A 19,796-nucleotide genomic window follows, 5' to 3' on the forward strand; every position below is an offset into this window, starting at 1 on the left:
ACTAAGGGTTTTTAATTTTTTTCATCTGCCTTTGAAACAATAACCTAGGAGCCTTCTATTAAATTTTCAAGGTTTTTTTACTCAACAGATAAAATTTTATTGATATTTATAAAAAAAAAAACTAAAAAAATTGAAACTGATAATGTCCGTATACAGCTCAAAAAGAGTCAAAATATTTTATGGTGTATAGAAAATTCTAATATAAACATTCAGTCAAAATTTCATGTCCCTATGGTCATTTGTTTTAGAGTTACACCAAAAACCAAAATCGATTTTCTCAAAAACAGATTTTGCGTAAAAATTTCCGTTTTTCCTTAATTTTTCTTTTGTTTTTCACGTCGCTTTTGACATCCCAAAGTACCAAATAGATTCACTTTCCTATCATAAAAGTTACTGTTGAAGAAAATCCAAGCACTTTTACTGTCCTAAAAGGTGATGACAGACACAAAAATAAAAAAATTTAAAAAAACACACATTGTAAAATCAATACATTCATCGCATCGATCGCTCAGAATCTAAAACGTATGACAGTAAAATTTCACTGGATGTTTATATTAGCATTTTCTATACACGATAAGATTTTGACTCTTTTTGAGCTGTTTACGAACATTGTCAGTTTTCAATTTTTTTAGTTTTTTTCTATAATTATTTGTTGGGTAAAAAAGCATGAAAATTTAATGCGAGGCTCCTGATATATTTTTGTAAGAGCAGTTGAAAAATATTAAAATTACATAGGTACTATTTTTTTTATAAGCATTTAAAGTTCAAATTTTGACAAAATTAATCAAATTTAAAATTTATTAATTACCTTTTTTGTAGTTAAAAATTTATAAAATGTTCAACTTTCATAGCTAAGGATTGAAAATTGAAAACAATGGCTCCACGTAAATAGGTTAAATTATATAAATTACTTTATTCACAATAATATCATCAAAATATATACTTGGTAATATCATAGGCTGACGGACCGTTTTCGCTCAGAATCGTTTTTCTTATACAGTGATATTATATCATTGCATTCAAAATTAACACCATTCATTACAGTGACCCACTTGTAACATACGGCAGAGCGACATCCACTTTCTCACCTTTTTAATAATAAATATCCGTTTTTATAACGTACTTACTTAATTAAGTTGAATAATGAAACGATTAAAATTTATAAAATCACCTCATCGGCGTTTTGCATCACTGATATAGATTATAGGTATAGTCAAGGCTGGGCAAGTTAATGATTTTTTTTAACTCAGTTAAGTTAAGTTAATATGCACCAATAACAAAAAGTTAAAAGTTAAAAGTTAATTTAACTATGGGTTAAGTCAGTTAAGTTAAAAGTTAATACACATTTTTTGTTAACTTTTTATTAAGTTAAAAAAAGTTAATTTGTTTATACAACGCTAACGTACTTAATTTTTTTCCAACCCAAAACTAAATTATAGGATATAGTGTTAATACATAATACAGATTTCCATATAAGTAAGATTCGAAGGATATAAATTTTTAACTTTAAACAATTTACAATACATATTTTTTGGACATGAAAACGAAATAAATTGAAATTGTAAAATATTATAAAATTAAAAACAAAATAAATTAACTTAACTTACTTCTTAATATGAAAAATTAACTCGTTAATTTCACGTTAATTAAGAAAGAAATTTAATAAGTTAATAGTTGAGTTAATGAAAAGCCAAAAGTAACTAGTTAAGTTAAAAAGTTAAAATAAAATTAACTTTTTAACTTAACTTTAACTTTTCAACTCGTTAATGCCCAGCCTTGGGTATAGTACAGTACATCGAACATAGTATACTGTACGTCTGTATGTACACAACAATTCATTTTAGAATTTTTAAAAATGTAAATCTTTGATGATAGGTACCAAATACAAATTGTTTTCGGTTACAATTTACCGAATTGATCTATACTTCTCTACTTTAGATTGCGAATATTGAACACGCCGGATAGATACCTATTGTCGTGAAGAATACTTTTCGTCATATTTTTTTCAAAATGTTATCCATGTACACTACCAAGGTAAATAATATTATATAATATGTTACGGCCAATGAAAAAAAAGGTGAGCAAATGGGTGTCACTCTGCTGTACAGTAGATTACAAGTGGGTCACTGTCATGATTTGTATTACATTTTAATTCAATGATATAACATCATTGTATAAGAAAAACAGTCAGCCTATGATATTAATAAATATCTAAATTTGATTATATAATTGTGAATAAAGTATCCTTAGCTATATAAGAGTTGAACATTTTATACATTTTTAACTAATGAATAATTCAATAATTTGTAAATCTTTAATTTGATGAATTTCGTCAAAATTCAAAATTTAAACGCCTTATAAAAAAAATGTTGATTATGTATTCTTAATATTTTTCAACTGATATTGTAACAATATATCAGGTACCTCGTATTTTATTGATATTTATAAAATGAAAAACTAAAAAAATAGAAATTTGAAATTGTCCGTTAATAGTTCAAAAAGAGTTATTATTTTATTTAGTTTAATATTTTCAAAATTGTATGGTGTATAGAAAATAAAAATATAAACATTCAGTGAAATTTTCATGTATCTACAAATATTAGTTTTTGAATTACAACAAAATAACAAAATCACTGCATGAGAAATCGAGTGAATATCCCATTTTGTAAAAATATGAACTTCAAACGATCATAAAAATTTAATTTGAATTGCTTGTAGACATTTTTTTTTGATATAGGTAGACAAACTCATGAGGAATCTTGTATTACATTTTCAAATTTTAGATTTAAAAAGAAAATATTTCATGAATTTTCAACTCAAAATAATTTGCTAAATTTCGTGATTTTTTCCGTATTTGTCGGGATTTGAACTTTAAATGACTATAAAAAAAATGTGACCAAGGATTTTTAATAGTTTTAAAATATTGTTGTAACAATATATTAAAATTAGAATGTATTAAAGTTTCAAGCTTTTTTACCCAAAAAATACATTTTTATTGACATTCAAAAAAAAAAAAACTAAAAAAAATTGAAACTGAAAATGTCCGTAAACAGTTCAAAACAAATAAAAATGTTTTGAACATTTTATCGTGTATTGAAAATGTTAGTATAAACAACCAGTAAAAATGTCATGTATCTATGTTTTAGAGTTACAACAAAAAATTTTGCCGTTTTTCCTTAATTTTTAATTTGTTTTTCCTGGCGCTTTTGAAAACTATTCGAAATTTTAAATGTTGATCGCCATAATGCACCAACTAGATTCACTTTCCCATTAAACAAGATAGCCGTAGAAGAAAATCGAAGCAGTTCTACTGCCCCAAATGTTGGTGACAGACACAAAAAAAAAATGTTAAACATTAAATAAATAAAAAACAGTAAACACACATCATTGTAAAATCAATATTTATTATACATTCATCGTTCCGCTCAGAATCTAAAATGATGATATTTATGTTAAAACTCACCCAATGTCTAAAATTTCCTAGCACAATATCAATTTACGTAAGTGACAATGCGTAATTGTTAAAATGCTGTAAGCATCGGTATTATTTCATTATTCACGTCAATTCTCAACTCATTTATTTGAGTAGGCGTATTACATACGGATCACTGTCAGTTATCTATCCGCACACGTTACTACCTAATACCTATTATATTAATATCATGGATAATCAGCGACAGTTACTCGGGCAAACCAATATAATAAGAATACGTGGCTAAGTTAAATAATGTCATGATTATCTAACAAATTATCAAAGTTAGATAATTTAACACCATCCATTACAGTGACCCACTTGTCACCTACTGTATATGAGAGCTGAAGTGTGATCCACCGTCGAATGACGTTAAACCGTAGGTATTGGTGTTAAATAAGTAACACGTAGATTACGTATACTAAGATTACCAATTTATTAAATTAGACACTTGTTGTAATAATGTATATAATGCTTTTATAAATTGATATTAATACTAAATATTTCAATTGAACACAAAATAATTAATGTATATATAATTTAGGTAATGAATCTATATAAATACTGACACTGAGAGAGGTTCTGATTAAAACTATATGAGGCTCTGTAATAAACTATAAAAGATGCTCTGACCAGTAACGCGGGTGTTACTCACTCTTTCGACCTTACACGACTGCTGTCCGCCGGGCGAGGCCCGCCGCAACGGTCCGTCCAGGCCTCTAAGAATGTGCTGATCCAGCCCTTTCGGTCACGTAGACCATCGTGAGAACCGAATCGGTCACACACTCGTCTTACCCCGAGTCAACACATTTATCCCTATATATGTATTACATACATACATATATATACATAGTACATACATACATACATACATACATACGCGTGCATGCATATACAACATACCCCCAGCGTTAAACTGGAGCAGTCCCTGCGACCTTAATTACTACTCCATAAATTTCTTACACTACGGGTACACCTAGTTACAATACCGCCACATGGTGTCTATAATGCTTAAACTTACTTAATTTATTCTACACTTAAGGCAATACAATTTTTTTTTTTTATACAAACTTAAGGGTTAACTTGTTCATTGCTTGGAATATTAATCGCTACCTCTGGACTATACATTTTTATGACCGGGTTCTTAAACTTAACAACAACTATACTTATGGTTAGAGTTATGAATAATATGGATATGTACATAACTGTAAAGTGAAATTCAACTTTAAATATAAATAGAGGTTCCAATGACTTACGTTGGAGGTTATTTATTTCGATTGCCTTATGTGCTAAAGAGTTTAGATTTTTTATTTGGTTTAAGTTTGAAAAATTTTGGGGTAATACAGATGGTAGAATCTCTGCTAACAGAGAGATTACACTGACTTTTGGATTTTCTGGGATTACGTCTGCTTGTACATTTCTAATGTTTTTATTTAACGGTACGAGTACAGAATTTTCTGTAAAAATTTCACATGACAATGAGGTGGTCAACCTACCCACGCCCGAGATCTCCACGGTATAGCTTTGCAGAGGTTCTAAACAGGTAATCGTACATGTGTGTGGTTGTGCATAGTACAACCAAGAATTGGTTTTTGACAATCGATTCCAAATGGGTGTGTCTAATGTTACAAATTTAATTTTACAATTTCCTAATGTATTTTGCGAGTTAGACAACCGTGAAATTTCACACAAACTAGATCCCGTTCGGCGGTGTATTGGTTGATCACCCTTACAAAGAGTGTATAATTCTAGCCTAATACATAGTTCCCATTGACTTAATTCTAATACAAAAAAATGTTCATTATTATTACTTAAAGCAAGGTAGTCGATTGTTGTTGTTTACTCTCGATAACGCTTCTGTAGATAGCGGCACGATGTTGTTGATACTCTGACCCACTGACACGGTGGCGTTGACCTTGCCCTATACCTGCGGCGGCGTCGCGTACTGCTCCTCGACGATGACACTGTTCAACACGGCGGCGGCGGCGGCGGCGACGACGACGACGACGACGACGACGGCGATGACAACCAACCCCTCCTCGCTCGTGTGTACGGGACGCTGACCCACAGCGTATGAACGATTTGCCTTGGCGGCTACGGTGACGCGTATGAATATTATATATGAAATCAATATTTATTATACATTCATCGTTCCGCTCAGAATCTAAAATGATGATATTTATGTTAAAACTCAGCCAATGTCGAAAAATTCCTAGCACAATATCAATTTACGTAAATGACAATGCGTGATTATTATAATGCTGTAAGCATCGGTATTTTATTATTCACGTAAATTCTCAACTCATTTATTTGAGTAGGTATTACATACGGATCAGTTATCTATCTGCACACGTTACTACCTAATACCTATTATATTAATATCATTGATAATCAGCGACAGTTACTCGGGCAAACCATAATAATAATAATACGTGGCTAAGTTAAGTAATGTCGTGGTTATCTAACAAATTATCAAAGTTAGATAATTTATTTTATTGGATTATTTTCCCACAACTTAGGGTAGTCATTTTATTCTAAAAACAAGATACCGTTTCTTTCACTGCCCATTTTCCTCCAAAAAAATAAAAATAATTTTTGACCATTTTCTTCCACTTTCATTTTTCCTGCAATAAATAATAAATAAAATGATAAAATAATTAAGATAAATAATTTATGCTTAGCAAAAAAATAAAAATAATTCATTATTAGGCCTAATTGACAGCTGGTATAGATATAGCCGATACCAGAATGTATCAACCGAAAATGTGATCATACTCAACCTAGACTTACTCTATCTTTATAATACGGAACGTAAATATACTACAACACTGGCTAAAATATTGGAGGAAAATAGACATGATTTCAGTCTAAAATAATGTTGAGGGAAATGAAAACCAACCTTTTTTTTTGTGGTGGAAATTGAACAGTGGAGGAAAACGGTATCTTGTTTTTGGAGGAAAATGGAACCGCCCAAAAAAACATGCAAATGCAAGAAGTCTCGAACCCTACAAATAATATATAACTGTAATTAATGAAATCAATGTATATTTTCAGTCACTTACGTAATTGATCATCAGTAAATGGTTAATGACGTTAATATTCGGTCATATATTGTGGTAAAGCTTTTTTATTTTATTTTGTAATTTACAACAATAAACGATTATCTTGGAAACTAACTTTAATGGCCGGTTATAGTGACGTAAATGTTAAATTATCGTCATTGACCGTAGCGTTTTTATTTTTTTGATATCATTTACCAATAGTTTTTAATAATTAAATTTAAAAAAAAAACAAAAAAAATCCTAATGTTCTAAAACTGATAACTTTAATTTTAATTATGGTATCCAAATAAAAAATACCCTACGACATAGATAAAGTTGTTCCCTATGCGTTGTGAAATTTTGGTAATTCTACTATAAATACCGAGGGAGTGGTTTGCTATCCCGCGCAAAACAGTTATTTGTTATGTGTATATGTCGTAGGCATATAGTCAAATCAGGCATTTTATTAAATAATGCCTATGCATATGGTCAAAAAATTTAATGTGTATGCAATTTCACTATCTGCCTAGACATTTAGTTATATGCCTAGTCATTTAATTAAACGACTAGTCATTTAACTAAATGTCTATTTCATGTCAGGCAAATAATAATAAAAAAATTTTTGTATTTTTTTAAAAATTCAAATATATTTTCTATCAGTTATTTATTGCTATTTTATATATAAAAAAGCTATGTATTATTTATTAATATGTAAAACACGTAGAAAATAAAATAATAATAATAGTATAATAATTATGTGAAATAATACTTTAATTTCGTGTCCATTATTACTACTGTTTTAAAAATGAAATCATAAAACAATTCACTGTGTGACATTATATTATATTTTAAAATACAAATAAAAACAATCAAAATTTAAAATACAAAAAATGTCAATAGGCATCTGCACAATATTACATGCAATCACGATCACACTACATACGATTTACGTAAACGTAATACACGTACTAAACTAAATTATTGTACAATTCAATCGCATGTTCTGTATCTTTTTCCGTAACGTCATATTTTTGTCGTTATAATCGAAAAGATTATAATTTGTCCCACGGTACTCAATATAGATAAGGTTCTCATAAAACTCATGTAAAAACCAATGGAACTTTTATTTTTATTGAATAAGAATATATAGTACTCACTACTCGTACTATAGACTATACTGACGATAGGGTATTGGTACAATATACTCGTACTTTCATCTACGTCTAACACATCTAACTAGTTATTACCTGTATATATTTATTATTTTATTTTTATAACAATAGTAATAATGAACATGAAATTAAACATATTATTTCATATGTCAACGTTTTTATATTAATAAATAATACATAGCTTTTTTATATATAAAATAACAATAAATAACTGATAGAAAATATATTTAAATTTTTTAAATAATACAAAATGTTTTTTTAATATTAGCCTGACATGAAATAGACATTTAGATAAACGACTAGGCATTTAACTAAATGTCTAGGCGGATAGTGAAATGTATAAACATCAAATTCTTTGACTATATGCCTACGACATATATTTTTGTAAGACGCGTAACATACCAAATTTACGCTTAGAAATTCAAGTTTTATGCCAGGAGCCTCGCATTCAATTTTCATGGTTTTTTTACCAAACAAATAAAATTTTATTGATATTTATAGAAAGAAAAACTAAAAAAATTGAAAACTGACTATGCCCGTAAACATCTCAAAAATAGTCAAATTATTTTATAAATTTTAATGTGTATAGAAAATGCTAATATAAACATTCCGTGAAATTTTCAAGTATCTAGAGTCATTCGTTTTTTAATTACAATAAAATAAGAAAATTGTTACATGAGAAATTGAGTGAATATCAAATGTTGTAAAAATATGAATTTCAAACGCTTATAAAAATTTGATTTGACTTTCTTGTAGACATTTTTTTTTGATAAAGGTAGACAAACCTATGAGGAATCTTATATTATATTTTCAAATTTTAGATTTAAAAAGAAAATTTTTTATGAATTTCTAACTCAAAATAATTTGCAAATTTTCATCATTTTTACGTATTTTGTCAATATTTAAACTTAAATGCTTATAAAAAAAATTGTGAGTATGGATTTTTAATTTTTTTCATCTGCCTTTGAAACAATAACCTAGGAGCCTTCTATTAATTTTTCAAGCTTTTTTAACCAACAAATAAAAAAATATTTGATAATTATAGAAAAAAAACTAAAAAAAATGGAACTTGAAAATGTCCGTAAACAGCTCAAAATAAGTCAAAATATTTGGAAAATGTTATGGTGTATAGAAAATGTTAATATAAATATTCAGTCAACATTTCATGTACCTAAGGTAATTTTTTTTAGATTTGCACCAAAAACCAAAATCGATACAAATTTTGCGTAAGAATTCGCGATTTTCCTTAATTTTTCTTTTGTTTTACACGGTGCTTTTGAAAACAACTGGGAAACTGTTGGCCCCAAAAGTACCAACTGGATTCAATTTCCTATCAGAAAAGTTACTGTTGAAGAAAATCCAAGCATTTTTACTGTCCTATAAGGTGACGACAGAGACAAAAATAAAAAAATTTAAAAAATTTAAAAAAAAACGCACATCATTATAAAATCAATACATTCATCGCTTTGCTCAGAATCTAAAACACACACCATTGTAAAATCAATACATTCATCGCTTCGTTCAGAATCTAAAAACAACTGTAATTTAATTGTACCATGTAATCATACTAATTTCGGTACACTGAGTCTAATAATTAAGATAGGTATTCTTTTATTTCGTAAATATAATATAATTTAACCAATTTTGATCATTTTAACAACTATAAGAAACATATAACACTATTTTATCCTGGTCTTAGATGTCTATTACTATGCTAATTATTATTACTTAAGTACCTATAGGTACTCCTTATGTATACAATTTTCTTTATTTACTCACAACATGAACCCAGCGTTTGGTAAGTTCCTTATAAAAAAGCTTTCGTTCTATTCCTCGTTCTTTTTTTAAAAAAATGAATTCGTTCCGTTCCTCGTTCCTTAAAAAAAAGAATTCGTTCCTTTTTCATTCCTTTGGAAAGTGAACAAGTTCCTTTTTTAGTTCCAAATAAAATAAAAATTCTTATTTAATCATTTATTAATTTTTTTCATATGCATACTTCTTTAATTGTTGATTCTAATATATGATTCTAAGTAGGTACATATTTTATAATAAATTTTATTTTGACATTTTCTTTAAAACTAAATTGTTGGCCAACGTAAGTTGATTGTCTTAACGTTGATACTCGTTAACGATCACTAATTTGCAATATACATTGTACACATTAAAATAATATATCTTAATTTCAATTATTTATGTACTTATCTATGTACATTATTGGAACTAGAAAGGAATGAACAATTTTGTTATTTTTCTTTGTAAAAAAGATCTAGTTCATTTTCTCGTTCTTTTTTTATAAAAAGGAATTCGTTCCAGGAATCTGTTTTTTTTTGGAACTTGTTCCTTCCAAACACTGCATGAACCCAGCTTATTCGTTCACAACCATACCTGTGCTTATTGGATGAGCTTGCAAACCTTTTATCAATGTTCTGTTTTTAAACTTTTATTTTGTTTGTTTTGTTTGCTATTTGCTAAATATATGTATATATATATATATATTATTTATTATTATTATGCTAACTTACTTCAGTCGTCACCAGATAACTGTAATAACTAATAACTACTGAATGACATATTATAGTGTGTACTTAAAAACTGCTTATAAATAATACTTTAAGGGGGGAGGTCATCGCAATACTTGTTTTCTCTCGCATATACCCACGCGCAACACAGATAAAACGCTTCACACGAAATCATTTTTATTAATAAAATCACCTATTACAAAAATTATATAGAACAATATTTGTGGGAGTTTGACATATCGGTTTTATGTTATTATTAGGGTCCGGAATTATATGCACTAAAAACGTTCGAAATATGCATGTATTTAAGCACTAATTATCATTCAAATATAGACATAAAATCAGGGCTTGAAACCGATTGAAAAAATGTCGGTTTTGTATAGGTACCGGTTTTTAATTTTTTCTATTTTGGTTTCAATTTTTCAATACCGGTATTAGGCAATTTCGGTTTTGGCTTCGATTTTTTATACTGGTTTGCAATTTTTTTCGATTTTGGTTTTGGATTTAATACCAGTTTCCAATTTTTTTTGGTTTTGGTTTTAAATTATAGCACTGGTTTCCAATTTTTTCCGATTTCGTTTTTGATTTTATTTTCGGTTTTTGTTTTTAAACGGTTTATACCGGTTTCAAGGCATAGACGAATTTTGTTCATTCTAAGGTAATTTATTTATTTGAATCGCGGTATTCCGCGTTCGAATCACCTTTTATGTAAAGTAAACTTTCTAAAATGTTCAAGATACCAAAGATTTTCAAAAAAAATACTGTTTTATAAATTTCAAGTTAAGGTACTCGCGGCATTAGTTGAAGCCTCAAGGTCAGTTGGCATTGTATGGTATTTTATATGGTAAATATTAAATGTGTTGTATTGCATTTTATTATTTCTAGACCTGTTATAAAAAAAAAAAATTTTTCTCAAATTATTTTGCATTTTTTGTTTTATTTTAATGTTAAAAACGATGGTATTCCTAATACATTTTGTATAATGAATGAATGTTTTGCCAACCGAAAACATGGCGGACGGTCAATCAGCTGGCTTCATAGTTTGCAATGGTTATCATGCGGAATACCTTATCCAGTATTATATAGATATCTGTGCTTTAGATTCATCGTTGTGTGTTCGCTGTGTTACATTTTTACGACACTGATCTTTGACGACGACCGAGGTTATCAGGTTTTGTTTTGTACGCCACCGTATTAAGCGGCTCATAAACGATCAATATTATTGATTTCAATAACGACCGGTAAATAAAGTATCAAAAAAGTGTATAGGTCAATAGGTAGTATAACCAATACATGGTCAATAATATTGTCAATATCGAATATTGATCGTCTATGGGTCGCTTTAGTGTAATTGTAAGTTATTGTCTGTTGATTTTTGTTACTTTTAGACTAGATTTCCTTATACCTGGCTGTGTTTCCATCAACAATGTTACAAGTTACACTTCAAGTATCTTTGTCTCACTGTTGTTTTGCCAAGTTGCCAGTTATAATCAAAAAATTATTAAAACTATCCAACCAGCGAATTGGTAAGTACTTACCTGTAGTTTATATTGAGTACCTTCCTAAATAATATTGTATTTTGATGGTATAACCTCACGTTTTAATTATAAAACAGTTATTAAGGAAAAAGATTTATTTTATTTGTCACAAATGTTTTGAAAATATCACATCACTAAATGTTTATATCTTTTTTCAGGATCTATCAAAGTTTAAAACATTAATAGGTATCTATTACTAATAATTATAGGGCTCAGATTTCAATGCATTTGCATATTTGTTTTTGGATTGTCTTACATGATGCTTTCCAAGCTACAAATGTGTTTCAAGTACTCCATGTTGTAACTGCATTCATTTTTTTTTAGGAATTTTTAGAATTTTTAGTGGATTTTATACTTTTTGGGGTATAAAAAATTACTAATTAAAAATAAATATAGTAAATATAACAATTACTATAAAATATCAAATTGTTATTGTCCAACATGATAGATGATATGTAATGTACGACGAATCATTAAATAAAGGAGTTTTGTTACCCATTAGGTTCGGATTTCAAACGTTTTTAGAGTTTGGTGTTAATTTTAAAAATATAAACTACAAACTTCTAAATTACAATAAAAATAATGATGATACAATATATGTCATTTTATTCAATGTGATGTTTAGGAGCAAAAAATAAATTTTTTCCAACTCCACAAGAAATTGAGTTTCTTTACAGATGATATTGCAATTAATAACCTTTTGGGATCTCATGTGAATTTTCAGTCAATTACTGCAATTGATTATAATTTTCCATTATATATAAGACAATTTATCTTTATGTAATATATTTGTCGCCTCTTTAGTTAAATCAGTGGATTTCAAAGAATTCAAAAATAACTTATGTTTGATAAATTTTATAGATTAAATTAACTTTCTTGAAACAGAAGTTAATAGTAAGAACACCACATGGTGATTTAAAAATATATTTTGTGTTAGGATAATTGTTGGGTGACAATTTGGGAGTGAACACTCTTTTAGAGTTCAGTTTATTTTTCAAAAAAAACCTGTAACTGGTATTTTGTAATTTATGCAGTGGTATATTTAAAGCAATCAAAGCTGAACAAAGTTCTTGGAAAAATGCTGATTGATTTTCATTTGAAGTTGACTGTTTTAAAGAATGTTTGTTTCGTTTAAAAATGATTTAACTACTGGTCAATTTGGAAATTTTTTTTCTATTACTACTACTTTATTACAAATATAACAAAAAAACTAAATTATAATTTAAGTTTTAAAAACCTTACCTGATATATTAAACGGTTCAATCCATTTTCCAAGTGATGGCCTTATATTGATGAAGCCTTTCAATTCAGTTATTATTTGTGTAGATAAACACAAACAAAATTCCAATGAAGCTGTTGAACATAAAATGCATACAAAAATTAATTTAAGACCAATTGATTATTCTAAGTATAATGAAGTTCAGTATAAAAACACTATTAATAAAACTAAATTGTATTTAAGTAGATTCACAAATAATTCAATGTTAATTTTTGAAATCAAAGCATTTCTTATTACAAATAATAACCAAGTATTAATATTAGCATAGCAAATTACTTTACCACACATTACCAGGCTTATGAAGTACCAGATGAATTTCAGATAGTTGATGAATTTGCATTCATTATTTATACAATTTATATGCATAATTTGTATGTATACCTAGATTTCTAAAAAAAGGACTAAAATAACAAGTACCTACTGTACTTGTTATCTATTATACTTACCTATTAAAAATATTATTTTTATATTGTTTAATTTATTGTTCTTTTTTTGTAGTTTCTAGAAAGAAAAATTCAAGGGAAAAATATATATTAATAGATTGACATTATGAAAAAATACCTAATAATGGAGCTGAATGATGTTTCCAACAATATTTTCAACAATTCAGCTGATGTTAACTTAAATTAACCTTGAGAAAATAAATATATTTTATGAATTTATTGATAGTTTATCAGACATATAGGTAAGGAATTTAATAAGACATATTTCTAAATTATTTATACAAAATTATGGAATTTTATAGGCCAATAATGGTTTAACTGAATATAGTATGGTATCAAATAAAGATACTTTTGATACAAATGTACAAATCCATCAACAAACTATTACAAAGTTGAAACTTGGAATGTATTTTTCAAGTATGCTTAGGTAAGTATTTTCAAATGAATAATTTATTAGCAATTTAACTTTGTAGAAAAAAAGTATCTAACATGATTTCATATTTATACAAAATATTTCAATTAAAAGTTGTTATCAGTTTTATTTTCATTTTTTATGTTGCAGATGAGTGTATTGACATTGATGCCGTAAAGTATATAAAACCTTGGCACATAGATAAAACATTTAATGTATCAACTACTAGCATTCAATTTGAAAATCATGTACAAACATGGCAAAGATCATTACAAGACAAACCATAGTGGTTAAGTTTGGAGTACTTAAGTACTTAAGTTTCTGGAGTACAGAATCCACAATCGTCTGAAAAGTTAAAGGCAATCAGTTCTAATGCAAGTTTACTTCATGAGATTCATATGCATTCAATTTTAGCCAAGTATTAACTCTTCGTAAAGTACTAAATGACCGTTCTGCAGTACAACTTGTAGCTGGTAAAGATAAAACAATTGTAATGCTAGAGAAATATATTCTGCTATGTTCTAGAAAAACTATGATGTCCATACTTTGAAAGTCTTTATTTTACGAACGATAAACTATACCAACTTTCACTCTCAGCTAATACAATTTCAATTTTAGAAAATTATAAATGTTCTTTATGCAAATAATATGTACATAATCATTTTAACAAATATATCATTCTTTTAATTATCTATCTCCATTAAGCTATGCTTTTTGTTGGAAATAGAGAGTTACAACATTTTTAAATAAATTGTAAATTTTTAAAAAATATAATAATGATATGGTAAAAATAACCTATAGTTTAAAAATAGTTCAGCACATTGTGAAACAAAAAGAAAGAAAAGGTTTATGGTGAACTGCTTAATAACCAATTATTTATTACTTAATTTTTTTATTTTCATTATTATAATATAATAATTCATGTTTTACTTGAAAATTCAATGAATTAAATATAGTAGGTCTAAGATAGTCTGAATTTTTCACCACAAGTAGTTTTTGTGTAATTCACTTTAGCATCTAAAGCCCTGTGTTTAAATATTGCTATCACACTGTGTTGTCTTTTAATTATTTGTACTTCTATATTGTACTACATATTTCTATTTTTCTCTACCCAATTTACAGCAGTTTCATTTTAAACCGATCTTATTGGAAATGCTTTAAAATCTTTATAGTTTTGATTCGTAGAACTGTTCATACATTTCTTATCAAGATGGATTTTTATAATTTTTTTTGTTGAAGTTGTAATGGTTTTAAAGAGTTTTTTGGACAATTTTTACACAAATGTACAATAATTTCCTCTAAATGAATAACCAAATTATGTATACTAAAGGTTATAAAATAGGGGTTTTTTATATTTAATTATAATTTCCTTGAGTTAAGGGGATCAACTACTTTCTTAAGCTAAATTATTGCTCTTTGTTGTATAGAAATCAACGAATTATCTGTAAAAAGCAGACAGGCGCGTACTGGTTACAGCATTCCCTGCCCTAAAATATATTTGCTTCTATCGGTGTAAATGTGCATTAATTACTCTACCTAAAATAAATGTAAATTTTGAAGATGAAAGTTACAATTCTCGAATATTATTTTAGGTTGATCTATTATTTATAAAATAATTATAACATTTATAAAAATTACATTTTAAGTAGCTAGAAAGAAAATAGGTTAATCAGTCTGAGCAGCATTTTTTATACATTTACTTTATTAATTAATTAACAGTTAACACAATAGTTATGCTATAATTAATTCTGAGACACACAAATAGTTTTATTAAATATTTAATAATGAACCAAAATAAGAATGTGACCAAAATCATTTATCTCTGTAATTGAAGAATGACTAAGTCCTACATGCTAAAAAAAAATTAATACAATAGTTATTGCACTAGAGGTGAACATAAAAATGTATAACTGAGATATGAGTATTATACTTAGGTAGTTGGTACAATTTTCAAAATATACTGACATATTTCGAGCTGTTTACAACCATTTGAAATTTATTGTTTTAGTTTTTTTTTCTAAAAATGTCAATAACATTTTATTTGTTTGGCCAAAAAGCTTGAAAATTTAATACAAGTGTCCTAAATAGCTACACAATATGTTACAATAGCTGAACACATTGTTTCAATAATAAAAATGTGGGTAAGTGAATGTCGCTCTGCTGTACAGTAAGTTCCAAGTGGGTGGGTCCATTGGGGATGGTGTTAAATTATAAAATCATTGTATACGAAAAAAACAATTCTGAGCAAGACAGTTGGTCAGCCTATGGTATATAATTAATTATATTTGATGATATTATAGTGAATAAAGTAATATTTTTACCTATTTACATGGAACCCTGTTTTAAATTTTCAATACTTAGCTATACAAATTGAACATTTTATAAACTTTTAACTACGAAATCATTTTTTAATTTATAATTTAATTAATATCAATTTTTATTTGATACATTTTGTCAAAATTCATACTTAAAATGCTTATAAACATTTTTCTACTCATGTATTTTTAATATTTTTTTAACTGCTATTGTAAAAATATACCAGCAACCTTGTATTAAATGTAGGTCAGTCATCCTATAATATTATTAAGTAGGTATATTTTATGATATTATTGTGATTAAAGAAATTAATTTTAACATTAGAATCTACTACAGTATGTTAAAATAATTTTTGACAAAAAAAATTCCGTTTGAAAATGTCTCAGTATGTATAAAATATAATGATATATTCTAAAAGTTTCATATATCCACGAATAATATTTTTAAATTGCAACAAAATAACTAAAACGTTATGCTTGGTTTTAATAAGTAATTTCGTCCAAATTTGAATTAAAAGGATCTGTAAAAAATAACTGTTTATATTTTTTTTTCTTAGTGGTTACCTTCTTAGTAGCCTTTTCGGTTGTTTCCCACACCAGAAAAATTTTTCCCATGTTTTACATTTGTAAGACGGAAAAAACACATGCGGGTGTAATGTTCTCTTTGGAAAAAACTGAGAATTTAACGTAAAACTAGTTTTTGAAATCATTTTTATTGTTTTGTAGTGTAACTAAAACAATAACAGAATATAGATGAACTTTTCACTGAATGTGTTTATATAATCAATTTCTATGCACTAAAAGATTTTCGAAATATTGCTACTCTTTTTGGGCTAATGATGGGCATAAAAAATGTGGAGTATTCTTAGTTTTTTTTTTTAACTATTGTCGATAGATAACTTTTTAGTCGTTCAAAAAACTTGAAAATGTAATACAAAGTTCCTTATAAACAGATGTTAGTGGAAAATAAAAAAAAAATTGAGTGAAAAAACACCATTTTTTATTAGCGTCTAAATTCATAATTTTGATCAAATTCATCGAAAACATGAAAATTGGCAAATAACTTTGAGTTAGAAATTCATAAAATGTTCGACCAAAGATTGGAAATGTTCATACAAAGTTCTACTTAACATTTTCTACATAAAAAAAAAAAAAAACAGGAAAATCAAATTTATTTTTTACGATCGTTTGAAATTAGACATTGGACACTCACCCATAAATTAACAAATTCTCGTACAACCAATTTCTTTATTTTTTTGTTATTAAAAACAGTTAACCATAAGTAGATACTTGAAATTTTCATTAAATATTTATATTATCATTTTCTATACATGATACAATTTTTAAAATCTTTTTAGGTTATTTATAGACATCTGAAATTTTAAATTTTCTTAGGTTTTTATTCCATAACATTTTTTAAATTTTGTCCATTAGGTCAATTAGCCTGAAAACTTCATATAAAGTTCTTCATAAGTTGATATAATAGCAGTTAACAAATATTACAAATATATGCATTTAAAGTTAACATTTTTACGAAACTCACCATAATCTCAATAATTTGCAAATTATTTTGTAGTCAGATGTATATAATAAGGCATACAAACATTTCTTTATATACCTAAGATATGAAAATTTAATACTAGGTTCCTCGTAAGTAGATATAATAGCAGATATAATTGAGAAATAATAAAGATCAACAGGTACAATTTTTTTTTATAAGAATTTAAACTATAAATTTAGAAAAAATTTACAAATTATTTAGTAGTTAAAAATGTATAAAATGTTCCAATTTTTTAGCTAATAATTGAAAATTTAAAACAAGGATTCTAATAAATAGTTTATATTGTAACTAAAAAATATATAAACACAGTTATATTTTTTACACATTATAAGTTTAAATTTGGTTGAAATAAGAAGTTAAACTTAACTATTTTTAAAATTTTGAAATTAATAGTGTTTTATTAAATAGGTTGATATTGATTTCAATGGATTGTCAGTCATCTATTGTTCCAGATATATGTGAAGAATTCACAAAGTTGTACAGTAATATTCTACAAATATCAATACAACACACAAAAGACAAAGTGGTAAATTGTTACTTCAATTCTTAAGAACTCAAATACAAAACGACCTTACACAAAGTAATACAAATTAACAATCAATTTTTTTTATAACAATCTAACAATTACCAAATCTTTTCTATTTCGAGCATTAATTTTAGCTAATAAAATTTGTATACATTTTGACTTTATTATTTTTTATTTATTAACCCGCGCAACTTAGGCCATTGGGTGGTTTTTACTGTGTGAGAGGGTACTGTAGGTTTTAAACACGTTTACACAGTTTGGCAGATTTTTTAGTGGGCACTCGTAGGTATCTGCTATGCCCGGGTGGGGGATGGCTGCACTTCTCTCCGGACACCGTGACTTGCCGAAGAAAAATGCCACCCGCAGCCGAGGTTTTGAACCGGCGTCGGTGCGCGTTGCAACTGGTGCCTTAGTCTGCTCGGCCACTTCACCCTCCTCTCTTTTTTCTTGTAATAGTTTTAAAACTAAATCAATGCTATTACTAAAAGATGTTCATTAATCAGAAAAAAAAAATGTTTAAATTTTGCCATGATATGTACTTACTTATTAGTCTGAATTATTTATATATTAATATAATAATTATTATTTTTTTATTACTACACTTAATTCATTAGTTATTAGTCTGAATATGTTTTATTATATACTTTGTAAAAGGGCAGATGCTTTTTAATACATATCATAAATAAATAAATAAATAAATAAATAAATCTGGCGCTGGCAGTCACGGGTTCGACTCCCGGCCACTGGGCGGCATTTTTCTTCGGGCAAGTCACGGTGTCCGGAGAACAAGTGCCGTCATCCCCCACCCGGGCATGGCAGATACCTACGGGTGCCCAAATTGAAAATTCTGCCAAAACCCAACACACACGTGTTCCCCCCTACTACTACCAACAATACAATACACCTAACCAAAACCATACACCAAAAAGACCATACAGCTAATAGCCATAGTTGCCGGGCTTACGATCAAAAAAAAAAAAAAAAAATAAATAAATAAATAAATTATTAATTCAAACTGTAAACTGTTATTTAGATGTTAAAGACCGCACACTTTTCCACCTACAAGGTCCTTTGTATCAACATCATGTAAAATGACAAAAGATGATAATGAATAGAACAGTGTAACAAAAAGCTCTATAAAGGATTCACAAAAGAGACTTATTACTTTCATAATTCAATCAGTGAATCTGAAAATTATTTACTAAGTAAAAAAAATAAAAAATCACATCATTGGTTCTAAAACCAAATCAAACTGTAATCTACTTTGATTCAATAAAATTTAATTTTTTTAATATTGCCTGTTGTAAACTTCTTAATTTGTTTAATTTTTAGTATGCTTTGCATTCATGTGCAGTGTGAATGTTGATACAACATTTTTCTTATAATAAATCTACTAAGTATGATATACCACACCAATTTATACCTCAAATGTAACACTGTTTGAAGAAAATAAAAAATTTATTTATTTGTTAAATCTAAGATATTAATATAATTTTATCGATAATTATATTAAAAATA

General features: G+C 27.3%; 1 pseudogene; it reads left to right on the forward strand.

The window, feature by feature from the left end:
• The first annotated feature begins 11,593 nt into the window (after positions 1-11,593).
• Positions 11,594-19,400, forward strand: LOC132937566 (uncharacterized; annotated as a pseudogene).
• The last annotated feature ends 396 nt before the right edge of the window (positions 19,401-19,796 follow it).

This window comes from Metopolophium dirhodum, chromosome 1, assembly GCF_019925205.1.
Source record: "Metopolophium dirhodum isolate CAU chromosome 1, ASM1992520v1, whole genome shotgun sequence".
Classification (NCBI taxonomy): Eukaryota; Metazoa; Arthropoda; class Insecta; order Hemiptera; family Aphididae; genus Metopolophium; species Metopolophium dirhodum.